Source organism: Petromyzon marinus, chromosome 3, assembly GCF_048934315.1.
Source record: "Petromyzon marinus isolate PM22_M1 ecotype Great Lakes invasive population chromosome 3, UKy_Petmar_22M1.pri1.0, whole genome shotgun sequence".
NCBI lineage: Eukaryota > Metazoa > Chordata > Hyperoartia > Petromyzontiformes > Petromyzontidae > Petromyzon > Petromyzon marinus.
Genome location: NC_133669.1, coordinates 12,254,316 through 12,276,993, shown reverse-complemented (window position 1 = coordinate 12,276,993; position 22,678 = coordinate 12,254,316). Strand labels below are relative to the sequence as shown.

General features: G+C 43.4%; 1 non-coding gene across 1 annotated transcript; it reads right to left on the bottom strand.

The window, feature by feature from the left end:
- Window positions 1-12,185: 12,185 nt before the first annotated feature.
- On the bottom strand, window positions 12,186-12,258 carry TRNAR-UCG (transfer RNA arginine (anticodon UCG)). The gene has a single exon. It is a non-coding gene; the product is annotated as a tRNA-Arg (tRNA).
- Between the last annotated feature and the right edge of the window lie 10,420 nt (window positions 12,259-22,678).

Genomic DNA, 22,678 nt, shown 5'->3' with positions numbered 1-22,678 from the left:
TTCTATATAACTGACCTTCAATTTGTTCAAATTCACTGCTCTGACACTTTATTATCTTCTGCTTTCGGTCGCTGGGGTTGAAATAAATTAGAATTCGATACAATATCTGGAAAATCACCGAGAAATGTCAATTTTACCATAATGTAGAAGCATAAATTAGACTTACCTTTTGTCTCAAGTGCTGAAGAAATAAATAAAGACACCAAAATCCACTTTGTTGCTGCGTATAATTATTTATTAGATTCACTTTCAATAAAGAAACGTCAAACTTAAAGTGAATTTGTGAAAAAAAATGTCTTTCCGCTCGACCTTCTGCGTGTATAAAAATCCACCCACTCATGAATATTAATGATGGGGGGGGGCATATGGAGTGACGTCACGCACGTTACACACAAACAGACATTCTTGGTTCATTATAGTAGTCATTAGAGTTATAATTTTGCCTCATTACGGTCATTGTAATATCCTAGTTGGTTTAATTACATGGCCATGTTCAGTTTTTTATTGACTTGTAAAATAACCATGTGATAATGAGGACAAGATAATCCCAGTACGTAGGAAAATACTAATCTGCACACAATCTTAGTTGTGGTATTTTGGACATGCATTATTTATGGTTATTATTTATGGTGTTGACCTAATTTTCTGAGGGTACTTAATGCAAGTGTGTTACAACATAATACCGGAGCTGCAAACATTTTTATTTCACATATTTATGATTAAAACTCAATTCTTTATGTCAGCCTGTTTTGCTATTGTTTTTTTATGATGAGGTATTCTGTATTCGGCATAGACATGGGGCTGACTCCATTATTTAATTACCGTGATGCTATATGGGCATACATGTGTAGAGTTGCTAACTACTCACTGTTCGGTAACCTGCATTGCCACTAGGTATCAAAGGGGCAGTGCAGCGTTACCTCTGTGTACATAACGGTTGGGGTCAGACCAGGTGAAGTGGATCGTAGCCACAGTTTGGGAAGAACCAATCAGACAGTTCCACGTGTGAATGTGGGATTGGTTAGACCTGGTCACAAACGGGTATAAGAAGGGTGACCGCGCAGAGCGCAGGGAGTTCTCTCGCTACACGAAGACCGAAGCCCGGGCTGAAGATAGACAGGACCCTGGACCCAGCCTCCCAGCCCTTCTGAGGGCTAAGGCTCGGCGTATGCAGTGGTCAAGACCCACCTAGCCAGCGGTGGGTCAGATAGCCTCCCCTAGGTCCAAGCCGGATGACTCTAGGATAGCGGTAGACTCGAGAGTAAGTCCCGCCAAGACAGGAGGCTGTACCTCCTTAGGTTAGCAAGAGACCTGTGTGTAAGTCCCGCTAAGTCCGGAGGCTGTACCTTCTTAGGGTATCGGGTGAGGGGACCGTATACCCCTTTGTGTGTTAGGGACTGTGTAAGAGAAGAAATACAATAAACAGAGTGTGCCTCATAAGAAGTTTATTCGTCATTATAAACACTACAACTGGAGTCAGAAGTGGTTGAAAAAGTGAAAACAAGAAGTTCAGCCCACGTGCGAGGTCAGAATGGAGAAAACCTTGACTCACCTGCGGGAACTGCCAACTCCGCTGAAAATGCCGGCGCATTGCCAGTCGCCCAACCACCGGCTCAGCAGCCGATCGCTCCTCCTGCCATGGGGGACGGACTCCGGGAAGCACACAGCCGTCTCGCTCAACTTCTACTTGCTGCAGCCTCCATTCTTGATGAGATCAACTTGGAGGCTGCGGGCGGATCAGATCAACTGCCGGCGGATGTTCCCGCCATCGGCCAAGACGGACATTTTGAATTTCCCGCTGAGGCATCACGTGGTTCCGCCCGAAGCGGAAGCCAAGGGAATTCTGGGAACGTTGGGGGTCAATCGCACCTCATAGCGTCATCAGCGCGTGACACTGTCAACTCACGCTACTCAGCCGACGCCGCTTCATCACAGTACCGACAGAGTACAATAGACGCTATCGGCGAGGCAATTGCCGATTTCCGGCTCGAGTCCATGCAGGCTGATGAAGACAAGTCGGCCGCCCTCAACAGCGCCTGCCCATCTTTCGTGAATTCACGTCTACAGGGGGCGACTGGGTGGCGTTCCAGCGTCGCTTCCTGAGCCACCAAGAAATGGTGGGCTGGTCGGACACACAGGCGCTTCAAGCACTGCTGGCCACCTTGGACAACGACGCTCTCGCCACGCTCATCACCATCCCCAAGCAACAAAGGGCGACTCTACAATCGGCCCTTCGACGGATGTCCGACATCTACGGGCCTCCGTCCGCCATCCGCAACCGGTTTTATGACAGGCGACGCCACCCTAAAGAATCTCCACTGATGTTCCGGACCACTCTACTCGAGATGGCAAGAGCGGCTTACCCCCGCATGGACGATGAAGCCATCGATGCTCTCGTCCTCCAGAAGATGCTGGACCTGGCGCGCGAGCTGCGCATTGTCATTCAAGCGGTGGACGAGGGGAATATGTGCTCGCTACGAGCCGCTCGCAGCATCCACGAGCATCTATTGCTCCACACAGATTCGACCATCGCCGCCTCGGCTTCGACGTTGGAGCCTGCCAGCAGGGACGACGGCTTCTCCCCTGACCGAGCCTTCATGGCGACCAGGGCAATGGGCCGGCGATTGTCCAACCACGCCAGTTCCTGCGACGACCAGCAGCGTGGACGGCCTCCTCCACGCAGTGACGTGCCGTGCTCCTCCAACTGCCATACGCCTCAAAGATGCTCCTCCGGATCCCGAGGCCAGGACTACAGGACGCCCACGGCATCGCGGCACAATCAGGCAAGTCGCGACGCCTCTCACGCTCGGCCCTCATTCACACCATACACACCGCAACGCACCTTAAGAAATGCTCGCGATTCGGCGTGTGATGCATGGTGTTCCGGCAATTCTCCATGGTCACTCCGACCTGGGCAGTGGTCTGAGTTGGCCCATAGGGTAGTCGTGGCGACGGCAGGTTCCTCCCTGGTTGTCGGCTCCCTCGAGGGTGTGGAATTCCGTGTGTTGGTTGATACTGGTGCGTCGGCTACGATCATTTCGGATTTGATTTATAATATACTGCCCATACGATACCGCCCCTTGGAACGTGTTTCTATCCCGTGTTTCGCCACTAATGGAAATTCGCTGGGCATTATTGGACAAATTCGTGCGCAAATTTCGATTGGTGACATTAAATTGGCGGGTCATATTTGGTCTCTTCCTCCCTCGCCGTGCCGTGTTTGTTAGGCACTGACTTTCTCGCGAAAATACCTATTAAAATCTTTGTGGATCAAGGTTGTATTGAACTCCCGTCGTGCTGTTGGATGACGGTCTTGCCCACGCCCGCACATCAACGCAGGGCTAATGCCTCTGTAAAGGCGTTCGTCGCCGGCACAGGACGTATTCCGCCAGGAGCACAAATGCTCGTGCCCTTGCAATTAAAGAAACCGCTAGCCCCGGATGTCTCGGCACATGGCGTTTTGCTGGGGCCTTCGAACACAGGTGTTAAAGGGTTGGATTTGGTGGCTGCACAGACCCTCGTAGCAGCTGACAGGGAGCCGTTCTTGCAGGTGTTGAATGTCGGGTTGTCCACAACCGTCAATCCGCAAGGAACTGTGCTCGCTCATGCGACCCCGGCACCCCTGGGCACCGACATCGTGGGACACGTGCTTGACAGGCCACAGGTTCAACCTCCTTCCAAGTTTGATGAGGAATGGTTGGACGCGCTCTGCGCAGATACGGGTGTTCTGTCCGGTTCGCAGCGAATAAAATTGCGCGCTCTTCTGCGATAATTTTCTGATATATTCAGTAAATCCAAATTCGATATTGGCTGCACCAAGCTGCTGCGTCACCACATTGATACTGGTGACGCCGCCCCTATTCGACAAAACCCGTTTCGGCTTAGCCCGGCGGAGAAGCAGCATGTTAAATTGGGGTGCTCCAATAGTGCTGGTCAAAAAGCACGATGGCAGTCTTCGTTTTTGCATTGATTTTCGGCGCCTAAATAAAATCTCGGTAGCTGACGCCTACCCTCTCCCTCGTATGGACGAGCCATTGGATGCCCTGGCAGGGGTGCACTATTTTTCCACTCTGGACCTTCTGTCGGGGTTTTGGCAACTTCCCCTCGATGAGGCATCAAAAACCTAAGACTGCGTTTCGGACACCACAGGGCCTTTTTGAGTTTAATAGGTTGCCCATGGGTCTCCACTTGGCCCCAGCGACGTTTCAGAGGCTCATGGAGCTGGTCTTCGCTGGGCTCCAGTGGGACTCATGTCTCATTTATCTTGACGACGTAATCATTTTTAGCCGCATGTTTGGCGAACACTTTAAGCGATTGCGTGCTGTCTTCTTGAAAATGTGGGCTGCTAACTTAAAATTGAAACCGCAGAAATGTCACCTTCTGCGTCAGTCTGTGCGCTATTTGGGCCACAGTCAGCCACTCAGGAATTTCTACCGATCCTGAAAAAACCAAGTGCGTTAGCCAATGGCCGACCCCTACATCTGCGGGCGATGTTCGCAGTTTTATTGATTTTGCGTCATATTACCGCCGTTTTGTTGCTGGCTTCGTGAAAATTGCCAAACCACTTCATGCCCTTACATCCAAAGGGGTGATGTTTCATTGGGGGGACGCGGAACAGGCCGCATTCGACTCTTTGCCGAACGCACTCGTGACGGTACCGTCCCTGGCATACCCCGATTTTTCTGTACCATTCGTATTGGACACCGATGCTAGCAATACGGGGATTGGCGGTGTTTTCTCCCAAAGAGTTGATGACATTGAAAGGGTCGTTGCCTATGGAAGGAGAGTTTTGTCTCCTGCTGAACAACGATACTGTGTTACCCGATGTGAGCTGCTGGCCATTGTTTTTTTCATTCAGCAATACAGGCCGTACCTGTATGGTCAGCATTTTACCATGCGATCTGATCATTCGACATTACAGTACGCTCTGCGGGTTGACCAACCGTCCGGCCAGCTTTCTTGGTGGCTCAAAATCCTTCAGGACTATGATTTCAATGTAACTTACTGTAAGGGTGCACAACACATGAATGCCGATGCATTGTCTCGCCTCCCGCCGGCAAAAAAATGTGCATGCTTTTTGGGCTCTGGCCGTTGTAAGTCGCCACTGCCTGAGCAGGTTGCGCCTCTCGAAACGGTGTCCGCCACGCTTCCCGTCGCCTCAGCACCGACGTCGGACCACGCGGATCCAACGGCCAGTGATGACTTGCTGGGGCTGACTTTGGCCGAATGGGGTCGGCACCAGAGCGACGACATGTCATTGTTGCGGTTGCATCGTCACGCAATTAATGCGGCTCTGCGTCAGGGGAAATTCAATTCATTTGTTATGAAGCACGGCTTGCTGATGCATTGGGATGCTGACTCATGCCAACATAAAATCGTCATGCCCTCAGCCTTGCGATGTAAAGCCGTATGGGCAGCGCACGAGCGCTTGTTACACCTGGGTGTTCATAAAACCATTGGGTTGTTGCGGTTGCAATCTTTCTGGCCTGGCATGCTGCGCGATGTGACCGACATTCTACTGGGTTGCACCCAATGCGTGCAACGCAAACCACCAGCTAAAACGGCATGCCCGCCCCTGCAACCCATTTCGGTGTCTCGTATAAACGAGTTGGTGGCTTTTGATATTTTGGGCCCTTTTCCTACTACGCCACGGGGTAATAAGTACCTTCTGGTTGGGGTAGAATATTTTACGCAGTGGCCTATGGCCTGGGCCCTCCCCAACCAGTCGGCAGCGGCCATCGTGGACGCCTTTGTTCAGGGCTACGTCCTGGACAATGGCGCACCAGAACTGTTGCTGATCGATCAGGGAAGACATTTTTCAGGAGTCCTGTTGAACGATGTGTGCCGCCTGTTGGGCACAAAGAAAGTGCGCACTTCGCCCTACCATCCCCAAACCGACGGCATGGTGGAGCGCTTGCATAGAACTCTCACCGCTATGTTATACCATCAGGTCGATGAATCCCACCTCGACTGGGACTTGCAGGTTCCGGGGGTCCTCAACGCATACCGCATGGCACCTCACGCGGCGACGGGATTTTCCCCGTTCTTTTTAATGTAAGGCAGGGATGCCTTTCCTCCTGCCGACGTTTGGCTGGAGATAGAACAGCAACCGCATAAATCCAAGCTCGTTGACCACTTGCGATTTAACCTCCGTAAGTTGGCCGAGGCATGGGAGGCTGCCATTGAAAATTCGGCTTCCCGCCAGCGAGCAAATTTAAGACTGCATGATCCTCGGACGTCCACGCATCGGTGGGCACCGGGAGACAGGGCATGGCTTCACTGCCCCCAGGTGCCGGTGTCCACATCGGCAAAACTCCTCAGGCCATGGCGGGGTCCGGTTGAGGTGGTTGAGGTCCTGCGTCCCCAATGCGTTAAAATTCGCTGGGGACGGTGTCGCTGGTTCATCCACCCTTCTCGGTTAAAACCTTTCGTCGCGCTGTGCACTCCTGCGACACACACGCAACACGGGGGCCGAGTGTGCGATGCGTCCAACGAGCCAGATGTTGCCCCGTTGGTGCCTAACCCACAGCGCAGACGTGTCGTTCCTCCTGTAGATGACACGGGAGTGACAGAGCCGTGCAGGCCACGTTCAGCCTCAATGGACCATGGGTCATCAGGAGTCCCCACGGAGATGCCTCCGGACCCACCTGACACTCTTGTTAATCTTCCTGAACCTCCTGTGCCGCCGACGAAGCTGGCCATCCCCTACGATGGCCCCGCGAAACACATGCGCGCTAAATCTCGCCGGTTTTTGTGATGTTCACCTTGCTTGCTGACACGTTCCCGGTTCTAAATTGGTTTGAAACACACGCCGTCTGCTCTGTCGCGTCGTTTGTGTGTTCTGTGTCATGCCTATTTTGCATTGTACATACGTTGTGTTATTATGGGGGGAATTTATATGGGTTTTTCTTGTTCTGTTTTGTTCACGAGGCACACTCACATTTCTTGCATTGTTGGGGTTTTTGGGGTTTCACATTGTTGCAGCCGGGACGGCTGGAGCTTCTGAATGAGGGGGTGATGTAGAGTTGCTAACTACTCACTGTTCGGTAACCTGCATTGCCACTAGGTATCAAAGGGGCAGTGCATCGTTACCTCTGTGTGAATAACGGTTGGGGTCAGACGAGGTGAAGTGGATCGTAGCCACAGTTTGGTAAGAACCAATCAGACAGTTCCACGTGTGAATGTGGGATTGGTTAGACCTGGTCACAAACGGGTATAAGAAGGGTGACCGCGCAGAGCGCGGGGAGTTCTCTCCCTACACGAAGACCGAAGCCTGGGCTAAAGATAGCCAGGACCCTGGACTCAGCCTCCCAGGCCTTCTGAGGGCTAAGGCTTGGCGTATGCAGTGGTCATGACCCACCGAGCCAGCGGTGGGTCAGATAGCCTCCCCTAGGTCCAAGCTGGATGACTCTAGGATAGCGGTAGACTCGAGAGTAAGTCCCGCCAAAATAGGAGGCTGTACCTCCTTAGGTTAGGAAGAGACCTGTGTGTAGGTCACGCTAAGTCCGGAGGCTGTACCTTCTTAGGGTATCGGGTGAGGGGACCGTATACCCCTTTGTGTGTTAGGGGCTGTGTAAGAGAAGAATTACAATAAACAGAGTGTGCCTCATAAGAAGTTTATTCGTCATTATAAACACCACATGTATGCATGTTGAACTTCTTTCGCACCGTATGTAGCCAACCACGCTAATCAGAGGTTTCGGGGAAGGACAACTCAACACAAAAAGCAGTTCTCAAGAAATTAGTTTTTCAATATAGATTTAAAAGTGCATAGCTCCTAATATCGGAATGACGAGCGTTCCAGACGGGGGCAGAGGCGCATCTGAAAATGCGCGATGCAGTGACCGTCTTTGTTCAATGGCTAACCAAAAGCCACTGCGAGGATGACTGGAATTCACGTGATGATTTATGCTCCTTGACGAGATCTGCAAGGTATTGTGATTCACTTTTGGCAAGCACTTTGTGTGTAATGAGTGCGACTTTATAATGTATTCATTCGGCAACCAGAAGCCAATGCAGCTCGGCGAGCACTGGACGCATATGGTCAGGACACCTGCCAAAGAATCTTGTACACGCTGCAGCTTGGTAATGTTTTTGCCAGACGTCCCGTAGATTTGAAAGTTGTGATAATTGAGCCTTGACGACACTATGCTATATGCCACCGTGTTGGCTATGTCACGACCCAGTAGTGGCCGAATGTGTCGTAAAGCTTTGATATTAAAAATTGTAGGACCTGAAAATATTTTACACGTGGTGATCAAATTACATATTCTGGTTAAGTATGGTGTGGAGGCTCTTTAGATGAGTAGAAAACTGAATTCTGGAGTCTGCGACCACCACACCCGATCCACCCACAAGTTTATTTGCCTGAGCTCGAGTGCCAACCAGCAGAACCTTCGATTTTTCTGAATTAAGCAGCATTTGGTCTCGTAAAAACCACGTGTGCACTGCTCACGTGCAATCTTTGAAGTTACCGTGGCTCTCCATATCTAATCCATACAGGGCATTAATATCCAGTGATGTAGCAGACATACATCGCGGATCCTATTATCCACAATGTTTCTGAAAATTATACCACACTTGTGCCTTTTTTAAAAAAGAAAATCATAGTTAATAGGATGACTATGCCACATTCCTCCTCTTACAGAATATATATTTTTAGCTAATTTTGAATGATAGAACAAGGCCATGGAAAATAGGAATGTTCAAATATCTGCAGCTTATGTGGAAAATGAGTCATGGGTAATAAAGTCACATATAAGAGGAGTTCTACTTTAAATTTACACAACGAACACGTTGCAACAATGACACCTGACTTAATTGAACTATTTTATCCTCATTTTTGAATGGTACCAATTTGTGGTGTTATACATTTCGTGGCTTTGCAGATATTTGGTTTCACATGTTTTCTTTGGGTTCCAGTTTTAATGTGAATTGTACATAGAGATATGCTAGTGTAGCTTTGGTTTGCTAGCAAGTATTGTATGTCAATGCCGACCCCACTTTAACACCCAATTGTTTTACTATCCTTTGGGCATTAAAAAAACAAACATGTGATAAATGGCTGGATAATATGTGAACACTATCTCTAGCTAGATAAGTACAATACAGTACTGATATCATAGACTGTGCTATCAATGGTACCATATATTTAAGTGCCTTTCAAAAGAGCGCAAATGTAATTGTGGGGCAGAGATATATGCCAGGCCATTATGTTTCCCTTTTGTGCTGCCCTGGGTTAATGATCAAGCAGGCACAAGGGATGGTGTGGTGGTGAGCTAACAACTTCTCTGTTTATCTTTTCATGTTGAGCACCAAGTTTCATTGGCCACTTGAGCTTAATTTTTAAATAGATCACCCAAAATGTGGCTGCAAATAAGCCGAAAATAGATTCCAATTAAGCTCTTGTGTCCAATCAAAGGTGAAAGACGCAATTTTGGACCCCAGAGAACCTGTTAATCGGCTCCCTCTCCATTTTTTATTGCTCTTCTTTTTAATTAGACTACCCCATTGGACGCACATCCTCCGCCTAGGGATTACAACATGCATACCCAGATTATTACTGGCAATATACAGTAGAACTCCATTTGACCACAGCCCTATGACCTAAGACTTATTCACCAGACGCTGTAGGGTCCACCAAAACTCCTGCTTTCGATGTACTTATTCCATTATCTACAATTATCCCGCATGTGAAATGGCTTCCTAATATGCACCAAAAATTGTGGATAGGTGAAGTGAATCGGAAAAGTCATCCAATTATCTGTGATTATCTGCATTTTTTCCACGGATAAGTGGAGTCAATTCTTACATAATCCCGTAGATAACAGGGTCCGTGATGTTTGTGCTCGAGATCACTGGATAAGGGTTCTACTGTATATAAAGCAAAGTGATGTGTTTACATTCATGCATAGATTAAAAGTATATATTGTATTGCACGCAAAGTACTGTGAGGGACAATACAAATCTAAAGTACAGTACAGTGATACTAAAAGTTATGTTAATTGCCCCCCAGGGTCACATTTAAGCACAACCCCACATGGAGGTCATAGTTGACAGCTCATCTTTTGCCATACACCTCATCCTTACGTCAAAATGACAGCATTGTTCATGCCATGAAAACATTGGTATAATTAGAATTATCGCACATAAGCAAGTTTGATTACGTTAGTACAATTTGGACTGTTTAAAATCTCACATTAAATCGCAACATTGAGCCATGGCCAAAAAACAATCAATGTTAAACTACTGTACATTTCAAGGTGATAACGTAATTAAAGGTAAATTCGGTTTCTATTGTTGGTGTAAAGTGTTAAAAGCCACACTGTTATAATGTATATTTACCATTATATTTACAGGGACATGAATCTTCTGATTACACCTGTTTTTCTGTGGTATTCCAAGGCCACAAGATATTTTTTTTTATCAACGAAAGCGAATCATGTCATTTGCAGTACAGAACAGTGTTCTCTTTGTCCACAATCATTTTTAGAATTATAGGCTTGATTAATTGAAAGCCAAGGCATAACAGATCACTTTGTCCATGACATTTATCCATGACTAAAGGATCACATTAAGTGTAATGTGCATATGCGGTGGGTCTTGTAAACCACATATATTATGTAATACTTTATAAATACATTCACCAAATGAAAACATCCCATTTACTTGGCATTTAATAACCTATGGTGCATAAAAATCCATGTAATGCTGTATAACTGCCAACAGGAGGCAGAATAACACACTTGTCAGGAACTCATCAATTTATGCCACAATTTATATACAGTTTTGTCAATGTGGAATCGACATACTACAGTATTGATATGTATGGACCCGTTGTTTATTTAACATTACCAAGCTGATTTCCACAGAGTGTTGTTTTCAATTTAAGTCTTATGCTTTTTAAAAATTTAAACTCACCAAAGACATACCAAATAACGTTCTGTACCGGAAATTAAACGTTTAATTGGTAACCATTTTCCAGTTGGTTGCATTTCATTACACAATTTCAGTGTACCACAGTATGTATTAGAGTACTTACTGTACTCCAATACTTCACATCATAGCTTTTCAGTCTGTGTCGCTGTGTCAGTGATATTGAGACTGACAATGACAGATGGAAGGCAGCGCCTTGGAATTAAAGTATCACCAGTGGCTATGATTCTCCTCTAAACTGTTGGACAGAGTGGTGGATGCCACACTAATATGGCTTTCTCGCCTGCCTTAGCCTGCTTTTTATTATTCAGTCCACCAAACTGCAGGGATATCGTTTTCATAATACTGTTGCATTGACTGCCGTAGTATTATATACGTACTGTGGTGTAGTATAAAATAGTGGATTTGCCAGTAGGCTTGCCAGTAAACTGGGCTTACAATTATATACATGCCTATCTCATTTCTTCTCTGCAGCAATTCAATAATGTTACATTAAAGCACTTTAAAAACGCCACATTATTACACAGACCAGCTTCACGTTTTCCATAACTTTTGAGTTGTGCTGAATTTTATCAAATCCCTTATTTCATTACAGCACGCCTCTGGTACAATTCATAACGTGTTTTCATTTAACTGTGCTTAATCGGACGGGATATTTAAAGTGTCACAGGCTGCCAGATCCAGAAAACAGGGTTTTGTTTGTTGTTTATTTTATTACAAGTGTCTTTCTTGATAATATACAATACTGAAGGATAGTCCAGTGCATGCCAAATACAATTATGCACGCCATTCAATACACTGTATTTACATTTTCACATGAAACTGCTTAGAATAATTAACTTTTTATATAAATAGGAAGCCACATCGAGTCGTGAAACTATATTTTTTTCAATAGGATCTCGCTGCATTGCCTTTTTTATATTTCAAGACATTTTTTAAATCAATTTTAATCAGTGCGTTTTATTATACGATTGTTAGGAAACCGGAGCACCCAGAGAACCCCCACGCGAGCGAGGGGGCAATATCCGTACAGATGTAAACAGATGCCGATTGGTATACTTGCTGCACTGCCTGCTCCTGCGGGTGATCTACCAACTCTCTACTGCCGCCTTCAGTTGCTGATCACAGTTCGCGTGTTGTAAATATTTCAAACGAAACAAATATTTGTTTATATTTGGTATACTATACAGCGAGCATGCGGGCGAATATTTGCGCGTAAAAACGAAAAAAAAAGATTTAAAAATTAAAAACGACCACGGCAGGATTCGAACCTGCAATCTTCTGATCCGAAGTCAGACGCCTTATCCATTAGGCCACGCGGCCACTCTCTGCGCAGGCGCGTTTCTCACTAGATATCATCAACGTGTGTGTGTGCTCCATCCGTGTAAACCTCTGTATTTGTGTCTTTCTCATTTTTAACAAACACCAGTCGAAGGCCGACAAGAGGCACGGTTTCCCCTGTCGTGAATTGCAAAGCCCACGGAGTCCATGGGGAGCATAGAAAGTACAGTACAATTTGTTTAAAAAAAATTGCTGCCCCAACCACGAAGCGCCCCCTCCCCCCACACGCCCGCAGGCTACAACGACAACGACGACGACAACAACAACGACAACAACAACAATAACAACGACGACAACAACGACAACAACGACAACAACAATAACAACGACGACAACAACGACAATAACAACAACCAACAACGACGACAACGACAACAACGACAACGCAATCGCCGCAACAACAAAAACAAACAAACTTCGCCACTTTCCGCTTTAAACTGTCCCACAGCCGACGTTGTCGAACAACTCCGCCCACGAAGTTGTTGTTTAATGGTCAACATTGTTTAATGGTCAGCATTTGTTAATGTTCAGCATTAAGAACCACGGCCGAGGGCCGGCAGTTGAAATGACGAGGGCCACGTTGTTGTTGTTGTTTAAAATTGATCCCCTCCGCTTCCTTTTCCCAACACCAACCACACTAGGAGGGGAATCTAATTATTATTTATATTACAATAACCCCCCCTTAGCACCCGATATGCTGACAGCGATGAAATGCGATTAATCCGTTATAATGTATGTGATGACAATGAACCGCCTAGCCGGTCATAGCACCTTATAAGGGCCGTCCATAAATGACGTCACGCACCTAGGGGGGGGGGTGAGAAATGTGACGTCATATCAAAATGCGCAACTTTAAATAAATATAGACAACACGTTCTACTTAATTAAGTAGACTTTTTAATGTTTTCTCCTACAACGTCAGAGTGCAGCGCCACATTAAACACGCACTACAATGACAATAGTTTAAAGCGATTTGAAGCATGTTTTATTTTGATTTAAAGCTTTCGTGACTGCAGTAATTCATATTCTTAGCTCTTTCGGTAAGAATATGTTTTATTTTTTTGAGGAGGGGGGGGGCAGAGCTTTGTGACGTCATATATGAGTGGGGTCTGATTTTTTCTGACGCCGTGTGACTAGGGGGGGGGGGGTCAAAAATCGTCCAAAATCACGTGACGTCATTTATGGACGGCCCCTAAGGTGACAGTGATGGCATCGTCCTGCTCTATTTAAGACCGGACGCAGGAAGGTTTCGTTGACAATTCTGTCAAATCGCACGACGAAGCTGGTTGTCATCGCCAGCGAAACGTCGTACTCAACTGTACACGTTGTGGGGTTTACTTGCCATCACGCCGATGTTGCTGAAGTAGCAACTAATTGGCACGGTTTTGTTCAGGTGACACACCTTACGAATTGGCTGTGTCGGGTGGTGGTGGCTTCACGACACATTATTTACGCGATCTAACCCAGAGCACCTTCAAAGAGGCCTGCCCAACCTGAAAGAGTAGGCCAAACACCGTCAAGGGGATAGTTCTGTGAAGCCTCCCCGTCCAGTGGAGCCTCTTCTGCCAGCAGTGACTTGAGCGAGGGTTGACAGGGCTGCTCCCAATCACCTAAGGGGCCGTCCATAAATGACGTCACGCGATTTTGGACGATTTTTGACCCCCCCTCGTTACACGGCGTCACAAAAAGTCAGACACCCCCTTAATTATGACGTCACAAAGCTCTGCCCCCCCCCCCCAAAAAAAAACATATTTCCATTTTGAAAATAAAACATGCTTCAAATCGCTTTAAACTATTGTCATTGTAGTGCGTATTTAATGTGGCGCTGCACTCTGATGTTGTAGGAGAAAGCATTTATTAAAAAGTCTATTTAATTAAGTAGAACGTGTTGTCTATATTTATTTAAAGTTGCGCATTTTGATGTGACGTCACATTTCCCAACCCCCCCCTTGTCACACATCGTCACAAATGTCTGACCCCCCCCCCCAGGTGCGTGACGTCATTTATGGACGGCCCCTAATCCTGAAGCATCAGTGTCTCCCTTAATCGAATGCGGAGCGTCAATATTCCACGTTATCAGGAGCTATGCTCTTCGTGAATATTCCACGTCATCAGGGGCCAATCTCGTAATTGTTGATTTCCTACAAAGTATTGCTTATTTATCTACCTTCCTCGGAGTGATGATGGGCTGAGTTGCTCCGAATGGGAGTTGAACCTTCAAATGGAAGTCGATCATCATTTGGCCAGATATACATTTTAACCAATTAGGCATGCATTAGGCTTTAGTTAAGTAGTATTGATTTCATTACATGCCAATTACTGTAGAAATGATCATTCAATACTATAGTTGAAAATATAATTAACATTTAGTAATCATATACAGTACCTGCTTCATCACTTAGCATTGTCAGACATTTTAATAATCATACATCGGCAACATTCATCAAATCACTAGGGGTAATTAAATATGAATTAAAAATAATGTTTAATATCCGTCATGGTAATAGTAACATCAGAATCGCTAATCATTATCAATAGCATTAACCATCTGGAGTATTTAGAGTATGTGGCTGATATCAATGTCCACATGATTAGCCATATAGCTTTACCTGGTAAAATATGTTTTTTTTTTATAGTTATCGGATTCATAAATGACCATAATAAGCATTTGATTCCTAATCACTTAAGCTACTTATTAACAAGGTAATGTAATCGCGAATCGCAAAACATCAACGATGTGGCATCACGTCCCACGAGTTGAAACACTTGCTTGTCTGTTGTCTCATCAGAATCTCTATACTGGAGGAATCCGATGAGATACGAAGCTCTTTTCACCGACGTCCAGTGGCTAACCTCGCGTGGCTAATTAATGTAACTGAAGGACTGATTTGTGTACGGTTTTCACATGGATTAGATCAACATCGTCTGGCAACAGCAATAAAGCATTCTGGACACACCAGCATCTCGCCACACGGGACGTGTGTCCTGCTACGAATCATTATCAGACATTCTCAATCTCATCATATAAAGCCGTGCTCATTTCCATTTCATTTTCAGCCCTTTGGCAATCCGCTGCAGGATGAAGGCTTCCCTACACACGATGTATCATTGTACATTGAGATTGCTTGACCATACTTCACCAACCTGATCAGGGTGGGTTGGTAAAGGGTCGGGGACGTTTTAGATATCACTCGCCATCGATATTAGCCGCGACAGGAAATCAAACTCAGTTCGCTCGGTGCATAGTACAATGCTGGTACAATTGCTAACTGTTGCCGGATAATGTTCCCCATTTTGCCTGCTCTATCTTCAGTCTAAATCAGCTGTGATTATACTGTATTTAATTGCATCCCCTCCCCTCCACTGTGGTAATCTTCCTATGCATCGCATCTCATTCGCAGACATGCCAACAGATAATGTTTGCTTGTTGGTGGTGAATATGATGACTGCAAGTCCTGTATTACCCTTCTGAATAATGTGCTTTGACTTTATTCATTGCGTAATCAATTATGTACACGCATTTCAGGAACATATTCTTCAGTAATGTGAACAGTGAATCGGGTGCATGTATATGATTTTGTATGTGTGTGTGTAAACATATACAGTATAATATATCAACTGGAATGAAAATGAAAAGTTTTTTTGATTGATAAGTATTTTGCAGATATTGGGACTATAACAAAAAGTGAATCCACTTAAAAAAAGAGATATAACGTTTGTGGATATTTTCATAAGCGTATAAGCTAACAGTGCAGCAAAATAGATTACTGTTTATATTGCATTTTCAAAAAGCAATTTCCACCGAATAGGGAAACGTTTCAGTCAACAGGCCTTTAACATCGCTCTCCTTCAATTACCTCATATATATATTCTCTTGCATGGTCGCATAGCAACATATTTGACATGAATTGACGTTTTCATTAAATTATACCGCAGGGATTTCCCCCCCACCCAAACACGTTTTAAAGTGAAACATGTAAAGAAATTATATATGTAAAAAAACACAATGCATAAGAGTCCACATTCTGAAATAAATATTACGAGATATAAAATGTGCGAGAGACAAACTACGGTATATATAAATCTCCAATTAGCACGGTTGTCTATGTACGCTGCAAAGGAAGGTTAAGAATACATACATAATTGCATATATATTTCTATTGGTTGGGTGAAATTTGTCAGCAGCCTAAAGTATGTTACTATATGTATATGCCATGTCGTGGTGCTATTTTCTACATTTCTGGGAATGATAGCAAAGATATTGTTGGCAACAAAGCCATGTCCTTTTTAAATTGGAATACATCAATTTTCTGTAGCCTAATGTCGTATTTTGTGCTCTTAGAAAATCAAAAGAAAGTTTTTTTTGCGAATCTTTGTAGCCTGGGGGAAAACTTAAATCAGGGTGAAATGTTTAAAAACATCTATTGGAGTATCTTCCTGGCAATAGATCATAACCTGACAAGGTCAATAGGTTGGTGAAGATCTCAGCACTCTAATTTAGTTCATTAGCATCATTATCATCCATGATCTATCTACTGCTAATTGATTGGCTTGTGATGCCATTATCTATCCTGCGCTTACACATGAGCTAATCTCATTATTATAGGTGTGTTTCTTCCCGTGGCTGCCATGATACAACTAGTCTGGTCCCTCGGTATACCTTTTGGCGATGTAACCTGTCCAAGAATACTTACATTTGTTCCTCTTATAGTAATTCCCAGCATGCACTTCTCAATGCTTTTTGGTGTGATTTTAATTTTTTTCTTTGAAAGTGTCCATGTTTCCAGTCCGTATGTTACAGCAGGTAATATGCACCGAATGAAACCATTCTTTTTAGGCAATTGGATTTTTGCTCTCCATTATATAATTTCATATTCCAAAAGCACTCTTCCCATATTTACTCTTCTGCCATGCTCAAATCCCCGCACTGACTTTCCTGCAAATGTCCCTATTCAGTACAAGATTGCTATCCAATGCCATCGCGTTCTCATCCACGGCCTTCTGCATTACCTGTCAACACGGACAGTCGCCGGGCACTGCAGAGCTTGGCAATCAACTTTGCTTGCAGCCTCCAGAACCAGGACCATCCCAGCTCAGCAGCCTTTCTCCATGGCCACACCTGTCACCTTGCAACTCAATCCCTTTGCGCATAAGAAGCAACCACTGAAGGCAGTGTTAACATTCGCAGATCATTGTTAAAGTGTGCTGACATATTGCCCCACAGGCGTTAAAATTATGCCAACCAGTTTGCGACTTAAATAATTTACTTTTGTCTTTGTTAGTGACACGTAATATTGTCAATTTTAAAAAGAGATTCTTTTAAATTGTAAAATGCTCTTTTCAAATAAACAATTCCACATTATGAGTTGGTTTGAAGTAAAACAAATTCATGACCACGCACTTCAAGATAAATATTTAATTATATTGACCAGATCACTGCAAACTATCCGCAGATGTGTTCTGAGCTGGGGGCATGACCGATACGCATGTATTTGGTGGAAAATTGCCTCAAGGTAACACCTATTAGAAGGATGCATCATTGGCATTGCACAGACTAAAACGTTCATGCTGTATGGTATACTGGACATAACAAGCACATACTGTACATGTGGTCAAGCCACTGCTGGATGAGGGTCTCCCCACGTGTCGTGGGTAGGCCATTTGACCATACTTCACCACGCTTCTCAGCGCAGGTTGGTGAAGGTGAGGACCACAGACGTTTTAACATAGAAATGCAATGCAGCAAAACATTTTTGCTGCAGAGCTCACTGCTGCCCATAACATAACCCCGAAGATGTCTATGGAAACATATTGTGCAAGGTGGTTGCGTCTATAATCACCATGCCCATACCTGCTTAGCTTCTGAGATCTGATGAGATCAAGTACATTCACTATATGTGCAATGTAAAGGTACTGAATTATCCATTTTGATTAATTGAGAAAAATAATACATTATTTGGATTTCATCTACAAAAAAAAATATTCTACAGCTAGAGACATATAAATCTAAATCACACTCACAGGTGTTACCACAATACATCACTTGCGATGATTAATTCAGGAGATTATTAATTTATAATCGTAATTTGCTCATTGATTTACAACATAAAAATAATACTTTTCACGTGGGAAATTAAAAAAAGTCAGTTTGTTTGTGTTCGTGTGTGTCTATTTATTTTCATAACATCTATTAAATTTTATGTATTTGTTTCCAATAGAAGTAATAATGCCCAGCATTCCAAGCACACATTGTAATACTGAGGTTTGCACATTTGTTATCGTTAAACATTAAAGTGTAAGACTGCTGCTTCAATAAAGCAATAGCTGGTACATAACAAGTACAATAACATCATTGCAACGATTAATGCAAATATCAAATACAGCACGTATTTTTGTAAATCAGGAAGTGTACACACTTCAATTAAGCGTAATTGGTGAGGAAATGCAATAAGGCGTGCTTGCAGCATTATTTGAGATTGTAATTTGCATTGTTTAATGTGTGCATGGAGCAACATGCATTGTAGCAGTCAAGGAGGGAGGCAGGAGTGTTAGCCAGCAAGCGGACGGAAAGCCATCGCGCCATTCGATAACATGTACATGTTAGTAGGCGGCCGACCATTCATTGGTGTTGAATAATCACTAATTTGAGAGCACCTTCATGTAAAATGTCATATTCAAGTGAAAAAAATAACACCCTGTTTATCTTGTGCACAATATTCCCGCGGCGTTGGTGCTCGCTCGTGTCGCCTATCAACCATGAATACCACTGTAATGAATATTTGTAATGATCACCAGTGGTAACTATGGTTATTTTAAGGGCCAATGCTGACATATAACCATTACTGGTCACCCTCTCCCTAACCCTTCCTCCATCATACGAAGGAAGAAGATGAAGGCTATATTTTAGCAAAGAAAAGCAACTTTAGAAAGTAATTGCCTGTCTTAGTCGATCACCAGCATGCTACCATGTCCATACGGTATTCCTCTCAAGCTATGTCTGCAATTTAGTTTTTTTTTTGTTCTCAAAGACAAGTACAAATTGTAAAACACATTTAACGAAAGTCACCTCCATCTCGCAAAGCAATTTGTACATGCTTAATGCTACATGACGCACAGAATCCAACAAATTTCCTCACGTGATTTTAATTTTCAGTGTGTGAATATACACCGTGTACTTCGTGCTTGTTATATAGCATGCAGTTTTTTACTGAGCGTCAATGAGCAGAACATCTACGATACACTTAACGCTAAGGTTCCATTTACATTTAAGGTTGCTACATAGTTAACTGTACTGTATATGCCTGCATCAATTTAACTATCAATAAAAATAGGTGCTGCACGATGCAAATCATTTGGGGTAGTGGTGACATAGCGGTTAGGGCACTGCAGTATGAAGCTGGTGACCTGAGTTTAACTCCGTTGCAGTGTTTAAGTTTGCGGATGTTTCAAGAGTTTTACAAATTTAATTCCAGAAATTCTCAGGGACAGAATAATAAAAAAGCAATTGGCTCTGGAACCTGCACATTTTTCCAATATCTCTGTCAAGAACGTGTTTTGCATCGACATAGAGGGAAGTCTTTAGCTGCAGTGACAAGTGTCTACCGTATTTTTTTTTCTCTGATGGTTGGGTTTTATAAATCCTCATGGTCGGCACGAGTAATACAAATAGTGATCTACAGTGAGCGTTTTGGTGCACTAAATGGCTGGGCAAATGCCATCAAACTGCATAGGAATATTTTCTACTATCAAGGTTAAGTCTAGACTTAAAGTTAGCATGAGCTAGGCATGGGGCATATGCATGTGTAGTGTTGCTCCGGAGACACTTCGTAGGGGGTGGCACGTCTTTATTATCCACACGTACCCTAACCACTATACATCAATTCTTCATGCAGTTGATCTTGAGGTCAGGTGGGTCACATCAGTTGTTGAATCACAAAAACCTGCTAGGTTGTTAGGTGACCAGAAGATGGCAGTACAGCAAATGGGCTTGTGAACTCAGTTGTGAAGGCCTTGAGTGGGTTTTCTCTCGATACTCTGGAATCCTCCGACATGCAAACACACCTCAAGAAGGAATTAGCCCCAACATAAAATTATAGGAACCCCCTGAAGGAAGCCATGAGATGCGGGGCTTTTCTTGATAGTCAGTGAGGCGATGTTTCATTATCCTGAGAGCAGTAAGTAACCTTGTAAGCCATTCTCACACTTCAAAAAAAGAAATCTAAATTAATGTGAAACATAATTTACCCATAAGTAAATAACTTACACGTGTCCCACTATGAATATAATGCACAATAAAAAGTCATGCAAATCCTACCATGCAGTATTTAGAATAAAGCTAACAAGTTATAAATAGTGAGTATATGATGAATGTTGCCTTCGATAATTGCAATGCACTTAATAATCTAGGGTCAGTCAAGGCAACACAATTTACAATGTAAATAAGTATTTAAACTTTCTTTTAGTTTTGGTCATTGGTGATTTAATTTGACTTCACCTCGCATTCACAACAGTGACTAGAGTTCACGAACTATAGTACATGTCATATGTGTGATTCAAATTGTACTGCATGGCATCTAAAATAGTCTAATAAAACAGAACGGTTATTTCAATTGATTAAAATATACTCATAAAGCTTTGTCATATATGTACAAAAATGAATTTCTCCATCACAAAGCTAAAATCATCTTTAACAGATAAGAATTTAAATCACCTCATTACAGATGTTCTTATGTACCTGTAGGGTCTGCTCTGAGTTTGATCACTTATTGGAAATTATTTAGATTCTTAAAACTATCAGTTTAATGACAGTAATTACATTTTACTAATTTTCCTTAGATCTGCCAAGGCCATTTTTTGCTTTTATTTCCTGCAAAAACAATCTTCCCTAAAAAGTAAAATAGCATTGTGAAATAAAACTTTTACAATTGAAAAACATTTTATTTACAACTGGACATAACACAAACGTTAACATTTAGCACATGGATAGTGTCAACCTCAGAGTTAGAGGTTAGTTGGCAGTGGCTGAATACCACTGATTTGTGATGATGCCTACCTGTAATCCAGAGTTTTTGAGGCAAGGATTGTTGTAGAACATGAATTCGTAAAAAAACCCCAAACCTGCTGGGTTGAAAGGTGTCCACATTATGGCAGTATAGAAAGTGGATTTAATCAACATATACAGAGCTCTGAATGTTATCCCTTTGCATGTGTGGGGTTTCTCGAGGCACTCTGGCTTCTTCACTTATTAATATAATTAACTCAACATCCCAGTGCAAGACCCTCCTGATAAAGTCTTCACTCAGCGAGTCTTGCCTGGATAAATATAGGACATTATAATAATTAGTATTGTTATTACACACTGCAGATTTCGGATATTTCCTTCATACAGAACAGCCTTGGTTGTCTACCTTTCAAAAACCTCAATAGAAATTGCAGAAATAGAGAAGGGCAATTTTAGAGTTTGGGAATGGAGGTGTACCGCAATCAGTTCATATTACTTGCCGTGCCATGTGGACTAAAAACCTGAGCTTTGACAAAAAAAAGTGAACAAATAACAAGCGCGGGCAAAAACCCGGCTATGGATTATGCTGAGAAAAAAAAGGTAACACATGGAAAAAAAGAACAATTGAAAATTCGAGACATTGTTGACTAATGAAAAGTAAGTGTGCTTGAGCAGGGCACATCTACAAGGCGTGATAACCAATGGATGAGTCTGTCGACAGAATTTCAACGAAAGGAGGGAACATGCATGAGAGGTTGATCACTGTGGAAATGGAGTGATGAGATGACGTGACCATTAGGATTGACAATGACATTGTGAAGCTTTAATCGACTGTACGAGCATAATTCGTTCCGGAAACGTGTTTGTAATCCAAAGCACTCGTATATCAGTTGTGATCACGTGACGCTCGGCAGACAAAGCATAAACGTACTACTCGTATTGCAAGACCTCGCTCGTTTATCAAATTAATATTTATTACAAAATTTTGCTCGTCTTGCAAAACACTCGCAGACCAAGTTACTCGCAATCCAAGGTTTTACTGTACTCCATTTAGCTGTGTAAAATGTGTCTAGAGGGCCATAATTTTATGAATATAATACAAATTAATTACAATTTTCAGTGAATGGCTTGTTTACAAGCAAACCATATGTGTTCAGCTTTATTTTAGAATAGATGTACTTAATATTGTGTGACATTAACACTATGAGTTACAAAACACATACACAAATAACGGACCTACTTATTGAGCACAGAGCATTTGACAGACTACACCGATATATTTAATTCAATAATTTGTCAAAGTGAACTACATGCCTTGGGGAAAATGCTCTGATATATTCAGTCATGTTTACATCCTGCTTTTTGGGCACAGCACCAAAAGCTTTCCAAATCCTCAGAGAC